We start from the raw sequence: 13,852 nt of genomic DNA, 5'->3' as shown, positions 1-13,852 counted from the left end.
AGGGCAGGCTTCAAACAGGAGAGCAGATAATCTGAAGACTGGTGGGTCACACTTAGTTTAAACTCCCAACCAGTCACAAACTGTGCTTTCAATCCCCCACACTGGTTATCAAGAAGCAAAAAAGAAATCACAGAGCCCCCTTTATTGCATTCCAGTTCTCTGGCTCCCAATCAGCACCTAGGTCCAGTACAGTGAGAAGTTATTTAAAAACTCTGTTCACATATACAAAATGTTCTTCTGACCTCAAAGGGTCAGCCATGTTACTAGGTTAGTATAGTTTGGATCTTACCAAAATACCACGTTGCCAACCAATCCTTTAGTGTCTAAAACTAAAGGTTTATTATATAAAAAAGAAAGACCAAGAAGAGAGATTTAAATGGCAAAACATACAAAGACTTCAAAGTCCATCAGGTTCCTAGCAGTATTGGTGAGTTTGCTGGCTTGAACATCCCTCTGGAATACATCCACAGCTTGGATGGGTCATTCAGACCTTTTTTCAGGCCTTCGTTTGTAGAAAGGTTACTCCAGAGGTAAGAAGCACGTGTGAAGACAAGAAGCCAGACTGAAGACAAAATGGAGAAAATGCAGCTGCCTTTTATAGTCTTTTGCCATGCAGCTTGATTTCCTTTGTTTCAAACACAAGCTGCCCAGCACATGGCCTGGTAGCTTTAGAGTTCTGTCCATAGGTATGCCCCTGCATGCCTTGCTGAGTCATAAGGTGTATCCCTTGCCTTCTCTCAATTGTATAGATGATGTCCCTTGATGGGCTATCAATCAGGCTAGGCAGTGCTGATGCCAATCTGTCTGGGAGTGTCACCCAGATGCTCAGCACAAGTTTGGAACTACAGACATACCATGCCTATAACCTACAATACAAAGGTGATACAAACACATAAATAAGATCATCATACCTGGCAAATTATAACATTTTTGCAGATACCTTACATGGTATATCTGGCATAACTCATTGCAATTTTACAATATTGGTATTCATAATATCCTAACGTGCCCCCCACCCCCAATTCCATACAGCATCACAATTTGCATCTACAGTTCCCAGTGAGGGAATGCGGATAAGAACTGTACACACACAAAAATAAAAGATAGTTTTGGCCCCTAAGAGCATACAGGGAGGTGAAGGAGAACTGGTAGATACAACAAATTAACAAAATAACAGTGAGAAAATTGTGATGAGCATAGAGTGTTATTAGAAGCAGCAGTCACAACTGCCTATCCATTGTTGAGCGTTTTGCAGGAATCACAACAAACAGGAGTTTTAATGGAGAGATGTCAAGGAGGATAATGTAGTGGACTTGCAGATTTTTGACAAAGCTTGCCTACCCAGTGGCATCGAGATAATGCAAAGGTGCTTATGGGAAAATGTGACTAAAGGACAATAAAGGCTGGCATTGCTGGTAGATCACAGCTGTATATGGGCAGCTTGACAGCATTTGAGAATATACCAATGGAAGAGATAGACTGAAAAAGTGAAGACGTGTAGTTTGCATTTGATGCAGTGGAAAAAGGAGATCCCATGGGGGAATGCTTGCTGGGTACTCCCTCATGCTGGAAAGACCAAACATACCCCTCCCCCTTCATGATGGTATAGATTAAATAAAAAATGTCAGTTAGCAAGCAAAGGATTAGTAAATGCAACATATCATGTTAGCATACGAACAGAAAACTTAACTTTTGGAGTTTCCTGACTTTTTTCAAGCTTCTCATTGCATTCATATTAACTTGTGACTTTAAATTTCCCTGCCATTTCCTAAAAGATTGAAGAGAGAAAACAAAATGGGGAAAGATTAAATTAAAAAAATAAATAAAAGCAAATCCAGTCCCCAAAGGCCAGCTTATTCCCCTGAATCATGGGAAAATATGTTAATAAAAGAACACTGGTACACACATCTGCACTGTACATGAAGCGTAGACAGACATGTATACTTTGCTATTTTTCTACTCTGCACGATCCAAATGGTATTCGCAACTAGCCATAACTTCATTAATTCAAAGCCAACATTTTTCAAAGCTTGCAAATAAACATAGCTTATACATATGGAAAAATATGAGATTGTAAGATCTTTGGGGAAGGGGTTGTATCTGTTCATGTGTCAGCATTTAAGGTCAGAAGGGACCACCATACCATTTTAGTTTGACCTTCTGTACAGGACAACTAACACCTCCCAGCCACTCCACACCAAGCAAACAGCTATAATCAGGCCACAGTATTACAGACCTTGGGAGACTAAAGTATTGTGTGCCACAGGCAGAGAACAGGAGGAACTGAGGTATAACAGTAATTGAGGCTCCAGCAATGGTAGGGAACTGATTAAGTGACATCTAGCCAGGTAATCTCAGCAAGTGACCCAGGCCCCATGCTGCAGAGGAAGGCAAAAAACTCCCCAAGGCCCCTGCCAATCTGTCCTGCAGGAAAATTCCTTCCCAACCCCAAATACAGCACAACCCTTGGCCCATGCCACTTCCTGCAGCCCCCATTGGCCTGGAACGGCATACCGCGGCCAGTGGGATCTCCGTTTGGCCGAACCTGTGGACGCTGCAGGTAAACAAACTGTTCCAGCCTGTCAGCAGATTTCCCTGACGGGCCGCGTGCCAAAGATTGCTGATCCTTGAGCTAGACCCTGAGAATGTGAGCAAGAGTCAGCCAGTGAAACATGTAAGAGAGAAAATTGTTTGTGCCACCTCAGAGTCCTGGCCCACCACACCAGTGTCCCATCTCCAGCTATGGAAATCCCTGATGCCTCAGAGGATGGGGGGCAGGGGAGGGAGAGATAGTCACAGAAAACACTGGGGAGTGGGGGGAATTCCCTTCCTAGGCCTTGAATACTTTTGTATAGAGCCCAGGATAATCCTTGTAGTGCTTTTGAGTGCTACCCTAATCAAATGAATACGTTAATAATCACTAAAATGTCAGCTAAGTACTAATACTATTATTAACCAGGTTGATTTTTCTCAGGATTACTACTCTGGTATTCAGAAAAGGCTGAATTGTTACATATGCATATTCCAACAGCTTCTCAGCACAGCACAGCTGCTGCGATATCCGGTGACAAAACCAACCTTTAAGGGACATGGAAGACATCAGAAGGTCAATGTTACATGCAGTAAAAAAGCAAAAATAAGACTGTAAAATACAATACAAATAATAAAAAGACGCCATTGCCAAGTGAGAAGAACAGCTATTTCAAAGGACAAAAGTTGCCAGAGGCTTGTTCATACTAGACCAAAAAAAAAAAAAAAAGATAAAAATGGAGAGAATCTGCCCATACATATTGAGGACCAAAGTGTTGACAAATGGAGTCTTATCAACAAAGACTTCAACTTTATAGGACTCTACTTGTGGTAACACTGTAACATAAGTCTCCTTTTGCTGGACAGACTGAGTAGTAAGAGGGACAGTGGCACCACTGACTGGGCAGTGGCATTATGTGGGAGAACTTGATAAATGGGTCATAAAAAATAAGGAAAAGAAAGAATGTGCATTTATTCCTGGAAAGTTACAATGAAATACTTACTGACACACGGGAATGGTTATAATGGATCAAACCAGCAGGATTCTAGCTCCAAAAGCTACTGGATACTTCAGAAGAAGAAGTTGCAGGCAGCTGTCGGACAACTTGCCCACAGGGAGAGGTTCCTCCTAGCCCCTAATACTTAGAAGTAGGCTTATGCGCTGAAAATGCTTGTTGGGTTTTTTGGTTAATATTTACTGTGTTAACTCTAGATAAGTTATTTGTGTAAACAAAAAATCCTTTTCTGAATGCTGTTACACGCTTGGTCTCAGTTATATCTGTGGCCATGAGTTCCACAGGCTGATTGTGCAGCTATATGAAAAAAATACTTGTATGCATTTTTTAATTTGCCACCATTCAATTTCAGTGAATGTCTCTGTGTTCTTGTATTATGAGACAGGGTGACTAAAAGTTCCCAATCTACTTTAAAGCACGTATGGTGCTGAAATCCATGTTATCATACTGTTCTACAGTATCCCGTGCCTTCGTCTGCCTCACCTGCTGTCTGAACACAGATCTATAACTGCCAAAACTACTTCTAACATTTCAAATCCCTAAGAAATTTTCCTAGAGCTTCTATTTTAAAAAAGAGAAAAATCTGCCAAAATGTTACACTCCTTCCCCTCAAATATGAAATGATTTTCCCTAAAATGCACTATGCAGGGTAGGCAATATCCAATCCTAAATCAATTTCACTTTTAGGCATTAGTCCTGTATGAGGAACTGCTAGCACTGACATCTATATCATTGTGGCGTCCTATTGAAGTCAATTAATTCTTCAAGGGCACGGTGGAGCACACTTGAAGATCCTGGTGCAGATTTGGGATCCTAACCTTCAGGGATATAAATTGGCTCCGTCTACCACTTAAGAGCTGGAAATCCTCTCTCTCCAATAGCATTCTGGACTTATTTCTAGCACTGGTCAGTTGAAGGATACAGGATTTTACATTTCGGACTACGATTGACTAAACTGCTGTATTAAAAAGATTGCTTATATTTATTATACTTTTTAGGCAGCCTGTCAATACAAGCAGGGGGATATGACAAATAGCAGCACTATGTCTTTTTAAAATTCTGTAAAATATGTTTGGTTTTTTTTGTAACATATGCAGCATGGACAATAGATATATGGTACAGTTTGAAGTTTGTATGGGCACTCATCTGGAATTAATTGGTCTGTTTATAATCGGTATCATGTTCTTGACTGTTACATAAATGCTAGACACCCTGAACTAGAAAAATCGGATCTAATAATTATTCTGTTCTGATCCAGAACTCAACTTCACAATTTGGGGCTATGATTAAAATTATAATGCTTTTGTTCATCAGGCCTCCTTGTTTTATTCCATCTTAAAGGGACACTAACATGTTTCTATGAGCATTTGGATCATTCGTTTTGAAAAAACTAGCTATAACTGTCACTCAGCAAGAGCTGATCATGACTTATATGAGTACAGATAGGGCAATTCTCCTCCAGAGCCCACTGTATTCATGACTGTGTCACTTATGTATCCCTGAAAAAGAGCTTAATTTCATTTTTCTGTTTTGTTTTTGAAAATCTGTCAAAAGCTTGGCTACATCCCATCTGTCAGAATACATCAAACCTGACACCACAAATAACTTGTGAAGAGTTTCAATTGTAAGAGCTCACTTGGTCCTTAAAGATGTAACATGTGACAAGTAAAGATTAAGCTGCCTCTCAGAATTCGGATGTATAACTTGCACTTAGAATGACATAATCCAACCCTCAGTCAGTGGTTTAAGATAATGCATCAAGACAAGTGATGCTTATTCACATGTTCTGTTTTGAACTGTTAACTCAAATTTGTGTTATTCTTAGATGGCTTTCTATAGGAAAAGAACAGCCCTTGAGTAAGATACTGTACTGTGTTCAACTCACTGGTTTATTCTTCCGTTACACAAACGGTATACAGAACTAATTAACCCATTTTGGCAAAGCTTCCCTGCTTTTCGTCTATTTGAAAGTTTTTATGAAGCTTTTCCCCAAAAATAGCCTTTTCTAACTCTTTTCTTCATGCCTATCAGGTCCAGGGTTAACTGTAATTCTACGCTCTCCATGGTCCCGTCAAGAACACCCTTTTAGGTCTCAGCCCTAAAGACGTGACCTCTCTGTGGGCCAGCACTGGTTTTACTTTCCCTCCAGAACACAGTTTAGGGTCACAATGCTCTTTCAATTCACTGTGAATATTTCAGCGTGTCTAGCTTTAGCCCAGCATCTGCTATTCTATTATCTCCCAGAGGCTATGTCAGCACTTACCAGAGAGCAGCCAGCTCTCACAAAGCACGGTACAGTTATTTTAGAACAAAAGCATTACAGAGAAAGCATATCAACAATAAACAGTCTACAAACATACTAAGCTTACCATGTATCACCCATCTTCCACATGGAGACCTGGGTTTGTTTCCAGTCCTTCATCTCCTTCCAGCAGCATTTTGCTCTCTTGGCTAAGGTGTCACATCAGTTTGTTACACGTGAGTTTGTGGGTCAACCTGGAGTCACTTCGAGCTGACACTGTCTACAGTTTGGAACCTTTGTTACCCAGATCTCCTGAAACAGATGAAACCACTCAATTCCCCTTTCCTCAAGGGGGTAAAGTTTCAAAGGCTGGATAGCTGAATAACTGGCATTGGGACTTTGTATTAATCACCCCCATTGTTCCAGATTCCATAGGAAACCCACCCAGTGAGCCAGGAACACAAAGATACATATAACTATTATTTGTACAAAGATTTATGAATATTCTGTGGGACCACAGAGTCTGGCACATCTCAGTATAATAGTCTTTGAAGTTTTCCACGCTTTCAAGAGCCCACATCTGTCACACCTGCCCATTAGAAAAGAAAGAATTTAATCCCTTTGCCCCAATGGGTAACAATGGTATATGAGTTGGAAAATTGATTCATTCTTTCATAAAATATATATATAAGAAGTTTCACAGTTTTCCACAATGCCCACTTCTATACTAGCCATGCCCCAGAATTCCCTCTTTATCCATCCCGGCACCTTTTCCTCACACAATTCCCTCAAAACTCAGGTCTTCCACATAACCCACCAGTGATATTGCATAGCATTAAAAGTGCTCCCATGCAGCCATTAATGGAAAAATAAATCTCATTCTAGAGGCTTTGTCCTGACTCACCGAAATCAACTGGAGTTTTTATTTTGATTTTAATGGGAGAAAGATCAGAGTTTAGTATAGCCAAAAACTCTAAGTTTCCCAGTGATATTTGTTTTTGTGTGTGTGTGTTGGAGGGGGAGAGCTCTTCTTGGATTATAAGTGTAACTCCCCACCACCCCTTTCCTCCCTGGGTTACTCAGGAGCAGGCAACACTCACCTGTGTGCCTGGGCGCCTGATGTTGTTGACATTAAAGGAGATCCTGAGTATCCCAGTGGTGATGTTGGATAGGTGGGAATCCTCTATCCACACCTCTGCTGCAGTCCTTTGCTCCGAAAGGAATTTGAAATTGGCAGTGCCTCCACGTGGCTGGGCTCTGTACACACTCAATGGTGTACCTTGGGAACCTCCAGGAATAAAGCTATTCTCATAACAAATAATAATAATATAATCTGTGGCATGGGTGTAACTCAAAAATACCAATTATAAATAATATACATCCAATATACTTAAATTAGAGCTAACACACCTTTACTTAACAACTTAAAGAACAGGGTATAACAGACTAAAATATTTCACGATTAATTCAAATCCCCGGGGGGGGGGGGAGTTGAATAAAATCAATTAACAAGTATAGGATACAGTGATAAATTAAACTTCTCTAACTGGCATTGACACTGCCACCACTCACCCCACCCCGCAGTGTACACTCCTCTGGATTTCAGAGTCCGAGACACCGGCTTGTGTGGGCGCTCTGGAAGATCTGCAGCTGGAGACAGCACTCAGTTGTTTCTGTGTATCAGGCCCACCAAGGCAACAATCTGCACAACCCCTCGGACGATTGGAGCTGGCCCCACCAGACGTCAGCAACTCTGGGTCCTGGTTTGATGGGAAGATCACTCTGCTCGACTCAGACTCAGTCTCTCTGTGGTGTCCCTTCCCGAGCAAGTACTTTCCCAAACAACAGTGGAGGTTACTCACAGTCCTTCACTGCAGGCCCACCCCAGTCAGCTCTAAGCACAGCAACAGTCTCTGCCCTGGCTCCAGTGAAGCCACCAACAGCCGCTGAGGCTTCCTGCTGGATCAAAGCCCCTGCAGGCTCTCAGCAGCAGCAGCAGCAGCTCCTGGTATGGACAGAGCTCCACAGCAGCACTCTCATTCCTCTTCCCAAAATGGAGTTCACTGCCTGCTCGCCCTGCAGCAGGAAGTCTCTGCCTCTTTCCTCAAGGCCTCGTGGGAGTTGCAGTCTCTAAGGCTAGATTGCGGCACACAGGCTTTTCCCCGGAACACTCCCAATAAAGTTCAGAGGCCCCTCTAGTAAAAGGTGCCTACATAAGGTTTACAAGGCAGGTACCACGCTTTCTTGGTATCTTGTGTCACCTGAGGCATACCATCAGTGCTTAATAGAGTGAGAGTTTAAAGTCAGAAAGGAGCACCAGATCATCTAGGCTGACCTCCTGTATATCACAGGCCACCCAGCACCCATACACTAAACCCAACACCTGGAATCAAAACAAAGTGTTATGGCCCTCAAGAGACTAGCACTAGCTAAAAACAGGTAAATATATCTCATGAAAATTTCCAAGAGAAATTAAACCTTTTCCAACTCATTTGAAGTTATCAGTTAAATGTTTTATTCTTTTTACTTTTAATCACTGTCACTACTACTGCCCCCTATACATTTCCGCAGAGTCCCAATCACTGTAGGATCTAGGAATCAAACAATTAATAGTAGTCATTTTCTTCCTAATCACAAAATTGTAGCCAAACATATCAAAGTTACCTACTACTAGTTCACAGCGTCTTGAAACATAATCTGCACAGTGTGATAATGTACTCTTCGGGCTTGTTGATTTACATCCTGACCTGACTTTTTATGAGAAATAAATATTGCTGTGCAAGACATATAAATGGATTGTGTCACGGTGTTCTCCCAGATGCTGATTGTAGTTGTTTCAAATTAGTGTGAAGAAAGGGAGATGAGTGGGTCCAAATGTTCAGAAAGATTTGGAAAATTATCAGTTCTCATCCTGCACATGCATTGTAACATCATCTACACATAGTACTTTCGCCATACCTATACCATTTTATCTACTGCACTATATTTTACATAATTAAGGGCATATTAATTCTTATATACTGAACTGTTTGTTTTTCTATTCCATGGTTGGTCTGAGATGGAATTAAAATTGTCTGCAAACATTTAGGTGATTTCACTCAGGGAAGTTGGACAATATTTCAATAGTTTTGTTAATTCCTTTTTATGCCAAAAAGAATCATTTTATTTACTTGATAAGCAAGTAGCAAAAGAAGATTACGGGTAATAAAAATGGATATAGGAGCATGTATATTCTATCATTTAAAAAAACATGAATTGTGTAAGGGGACAGTTGCCCCCTTACTAACAGTCAGTGAGGGTGTTTTAGTTGCTAGCTCCCAGTATTAAAAAGGAGGAAGGGTCAATGGGGAATCAGGACCCCGAGACTGACAGCTCCCAGGAACAATGGGGAGAGGCCAATGCTCCAGGTCAGCCTGAATGACAGGGTGAGTAGGCTAATCAGGGAGTCAGGAGGGCAGGGACGTCCCGTCCTCCATGTGAGCTGGATATGCCTGGGTCAGACAGACAGAGTGGGGCCGAGCTAAGGAGAAAGCAGGGGCCCAAGCTGAGCTGGGGAGCAGAGCTGTGCCAGATCCAGAGGGACCAGAAAAGCAGCCCAGAGAGAGCAGACCCTGTGCTGGGAGCAGAGCTGCTGCCCCAAAGCCAGAGGCACAGCCCAGAGAGAGCAGACCTGTCCTGGGAGCAGAGCTGCAGCAACCAGAGCCAGAGGGGCCAAAGAAGCAGCCCAGGGAGCTGGAGGCAGAGCAGCAGCAGCAGTGCAGAGACCGAGTGGTGGAGCTGGGGCTGGAGCACTCTGGAGCTGGGTGCGGTGAGCAGCTGGGGAGAGCGAGAGGGACCCTGGGCAGCAGGCCCAGCACAGAGAGACGCCTCAGCCAAGAGGCTCTGCAGGCCAGGCTTGGATCGTAACCCCGACAGGGCAGGGGTGACACTGGGAAGAAGGGTCCTACCACTTAGAGCCTGAGAGCATGTGGCCACCACCAGAGCAAGTGTCCAACCCACAGCATCCCTGCAGCACAGCCAGAGCCTGAGAAGAAGGCCTGGGACTTACAAGGAACAGACTGTGAACTGCCCGGACATTCCAGAGACATTGTTTGTGATGTTCCCCGCCACAGAGCGGGTTGATGTGTTTCCTTTAACCTTTCCCATTTTCCTTATTCTTTTTAAAATTAATTGTTGATTAAATAACTTGCATTTGCTTTAACTTGTATGTAATGGTCAGTGGGTCAGAGAAATGCCCAGTGCAGAGAGAGTACCCCGGAGTGGGGACACCCTAGCCCCCGTCCTAGGTGACCACAGCAGGTTTGGGGGTCAAGCCCCCCAGGAATTCTGGGCCCAGCCTTGTTGGGGTTACGAGGACTCTGCCAGACAGGAGAGTGGAAGGGGAGTCCTCAAGGGCAGGGAGGCCACTGGGTAAAGGAAGCGGGAGCGAGGACTCAGATCCTTTCGCTAGCCCACTTCACCGGGGTAGTGCAGAAGCCAGGAAAGTTCCCTACAATAGCGGGACTATTGCCCCACTTACAATTGCATCACAACCCACATCGCCCAGTCACTCACCTCTTAAAATTGACTGAGAGATACGGGATTTAGCAATGGCAGAATACAGATTATCTCTTGAGAGAATTTCATCTTTTTCCAGTTAAATTAAAAAGTCAAACTACAAGGGTCATGAGTGAAAAGAGACTAGCCACATTAGTGCCTAGTAATTACCAGGATGCATTTATTAGACTACTAGCGCTATTCATATTAATTAGGTAATTGGATGAATGTTGCATATACAGCAAGCCCTACAGTTCAAAGGTACTTAATAGAAGCACAAAGGTATGGCATTACTTAATTCTCTACAGCTTCACAATATATCCATTCTAGCTATACTACCCTTTTAGAATACTAAATTTAAAAAATACTAGCAGCGTTGAGGTACAAATGTTATTTCCTGCAGATTGAAAGGGCACAGTTCTTAGTTAATTGGGGGAGATGAACATGGCTCTAAGTAATCTTTTTGCTTCCTCTGATCCTGGAGCCAAATCAGTCACTGATGTAAGTTAGTGCAGAAACAAGTCTGCTATAATTTTTGCCAGGGGTTGGTAGACCACACTGAACTATAGGCCTGCCCCTCCAGCTCCAGAACTATAGGCCTACCCCTCCAGCTCCAGAATTGTATGTTTTGCATGTTTGTCATGGGACAACAGTTTTCGCTGGTGAAAACAGAGCTCTTTTCCAAACTCAGGGAAAGTGATAAAGCCATAAAAAACTTATTCTACATTTGGTAAGAACATATTTATTTATTTATGTATTTATTTTACACTGGGGCAACTCTCACTGGCATAAAACCAAAGTAACAGAGTAGAGTCTCAGGCCTACGGTTTCCATTTTAAAAGATTAATTGAGCTATTTGACTTTTCTCCCTTACACCTTTTCTGGGGAAATATTTGTGACACTCTGTACCTCGGGGGGAACACCCAGCACCCCCATGTTGATCCTTGTAAAATGATTGTGTGGTATCCAATCCAATATTTTATAGGCAAGATCAATTTACAAAACCTGGCTAAAACAAGGGTTCAGTTAGGGATGAGGATGAGGTTTGTCGGATAATGTAACAGCCACTACTGATTAACTCAAATTTTCAGAAGTAACCATCTAGTAGGAGGAAGCACATTCTAACCAAACATCCGTCTCTCTCTCTCTCTCTCCCAATAGCACCCTGCATTGTGGCACTTGTAGATATATCCATCTAGCAACAGTTGCTAATTAGGAAAGGGTCTCATCCTCTCATGGCTATTTCTATACACCAGAGCCTTCTGGGAGAGCATATGTTGTTAATAGCTTCCAGTGTGGTATGAGAAGCCTGTAATAGGATACTGTCAGGATGGTTCAAGTAGGAAATTAAGATTTACATCCAAAGCAGCAATCTGACACAGCATGTTGGACAAAATGGCCCGGAAAAGTGTGGTGTGTGTACTTCATCACACTGACAGCAAACAGGTTATTGTCCATCTTACCAGCGGAAAAGTTCAATTGCATCAGCCTAGAAGAAACAGAATTGGACGCTGATCAGTCACTCATTAACTGCCAATGCTGCAATGCCCATTGGGCATTGAGTGAAAGTACAACAGCCACCCCTTGCTGGAGCAACCCCTGGAGTAGCAATTTGAGAACAAAAACATATGGCCTTCAACTTTCTTTACACCACTTCCTGGCCAGAACATTTCATAGAATCATAGTATCATAGAATATCAGGGTTGGAAGGGACCTCAGGAGGTCATCTAGTCCAACTCCCTGCTCAAAAGCAGGACCCATCCCCAATTAAATCATCCCAGCCAGGGCTTTGTCAAGCCTGACCTTAAAAACTCCTAAGGAAGGAGATTCCACCACCTCCCTAGGCAACGCATTCCAGTGTTTCACCACCCTCCTAGTGAAAAAGTTGTTCCTAATTTCCAACCTAAACCTCCCCCACAGCAACTTGAGACCATTACTCCTTGTCCTGTCCTCTTCCACCACTGAGAATAGTCTAGAACCATCTCTCTGGAACCACCTCTCAGGTAGTTGAAAGCAGCTATCAAATCCCCCCTCATTCTTCTCTTCCGCAGACTAAACAATCCCAGTTCCCTCAGCCTCTTCTCATAAGTCATGTGTTCCAGACCCCTAATCATTTTTGTTGCCCTTCGCTGGACTCTTTCCAATTTATCCACATCCTTCTTGTAGTGTGGGGCCCAAAACTGGACACAGTACTCCAGATGAGGCCTTACCAATGTCGAATAGAGGGGGACAATCACGTCCCTCGATCTGCTCGCTATGACCCTGCTTATACATCCCAAAATGCCATTGGCCTTCTTGGCAACAAGGGCACACTGCTGACTCATATCCAGCTTCTCGTCCACTGTCACCCCTAGGTCCTTTTCCGCAGAACTGCTGCCTAGCCATTCGGTCCCTACTCTGTAGCTGTGCATTGGGTTCTTCCGTCCTAAGTGCAGGACCCTGCACTTATCCTCGTTGAACCTCATCAGATTTCTTTTGGCCCAATCCTCCAATTTGTCTAGGTCCCTCTGTATCCTATCCCTGCCCTCCAGCATATCTACCACTCCTCCCAGTTTAGTATCATCCACAAATTTGCTGAGAGTGCAATCCAAACCATCCTCCAGATCATTTATGAAGATATTGAAGAAAACCAGCCCAGGACCGACCCCTGGGGCACTCCACTTGACACCGGCTGCCAACTAGACATGGAGCCATTGATCACTACCCATTGAGCCCGACAATCTAGCCAACTTTCTACCCACCTTATAGTGCATTCATCCAGCCCATACTTCTTTAACTTGCTGACAAGAATACTGTGGGAGACCGTATAAAAGCTTTGCTAAAGTCAAGATACAATACATCCACTGCTTTCCCTTCATCCACAGAACCATTAATCTCATCATAGAAGGCGATTAGATTAGTCAGGCATGACCTTCCCTTGGTGAATCCATGCTGACTGTTCCTGATCACTTTCCTCTCATGTAAGTGCTTCAGGATTGATTCTTTGAGGACCTGATCCATGATTTTTCCGGGGACTGAAGTGAGGCTGACTGTCCTGTCGTTCCCAGGATCCTCCTTCTTCCCTTTTTTAAAGATGGGCACTACATTAGCCTTTTTCCAGTCATCCGGGACTTCCCTCGTTCACCACGAGTCTGCAATCACAGCCGCCAGTTCCTTTAGCACTCTCGGATGCAACTCGTCTGGCCCCATGGACTTGTGCATGTCCAGCTTTTCTAAATAGTCCCTAACCACCTCTTTCTCCACAGGGGGCTGGCCATCTATTCCCCATGTTGTGATGCCCAGCGCAGCAGTCTGGGAGCTGACCTTGTTCGTGAAGACAGAGGCAAAAAAAGCATTGAGTACATTAGCTTTTTCCACATCCTCTGTCACTAGGTTGCCTCCCTCTTTCATTAAGGGACCCACACTTTCCTTGGCATTCCTTTCACTTTCAGAGAAGGCTCAGATATCAATATTCAGATTTTGCAGCTTCTCAAAGAGGAGGACAGCTTTAGCTATTTCTAACATTCCAGGCACCAATTTTATATCGACT

At 43.4% G+C, this 13,852-nt stretch overlaps 1 long non-coding RNA gene across 1 annotated transcript; it reads right to left on the bottom strand.

Annotated features, from left to right (window-relative positions):
• Nucleotides 1-918: 918 nt before the first annotated feature.
• On the bottom strand, nt 919-7,826 carry LOC140905973 (uncharacterized). The gene is made up of 4 exons (XR_012157009.2): nt 7,360-7,826; nt 6,888-7,089; nt 5,915-6,099; nt 919-1,768 (listed from the first exon to the last, which is right to left on the bottom strand). It is a non-coding gene; the product is annotated as an uncharacterized LOC140905973 (long non-coding RNA).
• Between the last annotated feature and the right edge of the window lie 6,026 nt (nt 7,827-13,852).

This window comes from Lepidochelys kempii, chromosome 2 (genome assembly GCF_965140285.1).
Source record: "Lepidochelys kempii isolate rLepKem1 chromosome 2, rLepKem1.hap1, whole genome shotgun sequence".
NCBI lineage: Eukaryota > Metazoa > Chordata > Testudines > Cheloniidae > Lepidochelys > Lepidochelys kempii.
The sequence above is the reverse complement of the archived record's forward strand: the minus strand, read 5'-3'. Positions and strand labels throughout refer to the sequence as shown.